The sequence below is a fragment of the Bison bison genome, unplaced genomic scaffold (assembly GCF_000754665.1).
Source record: "Bison bison bison isolate TAMUID 2011002044 unplaced genomic scaffold, Bison_UMD1.0 scf7180017864503, whole genome shotgun sequence".
NCBI classification, from domain to species: Eukaryota; Metazoa; Chordata; class Mammalia; order Artiodactyla; family Bovidae; genus Bison; species Bison bison.
Genome location: NW_011495061.1, coordinates 3,254,605 through 3,255,000, shown reverse-complemented (window position 1 = coordinate 3,255,000; position 396 = coordinate 3,254,605).

Genomic DNA, 396 nt, shown 5'->3' with positions numbered 1-396 from the left:
CTCTTTGAGACCACATGGACTGCAGCACATCAGGCTTCCTTGTCCATCACCAGCTCCCAGAGCTTGCTCAAACTCATGTCCATCAAGTTGCTGATGCCATCCAACCATCTCATCCTCTGTCATTCCCTTCTCCTCCTGCCTTTTATCTTTCTCAGCATCAGGGTCTTTTCCAATGAGTCACTTCTTCCCATCAGGTGGCCAAAGTACTGGAGTTTCAGCTTCAGCATCAGTCCTTCCAATGAATATTCAGAACTGATCTTTAGGATGGACTGGTTGGATCTCCTTGCAGTCCAAGGGACTCTCAAGAGTCTTCTCCAACACCACAGATCAGAAGCATCAATTCTTTGGTGCTCAGCTTTCTTTATAGTCCAACTCTCACATCCATACATGACTACT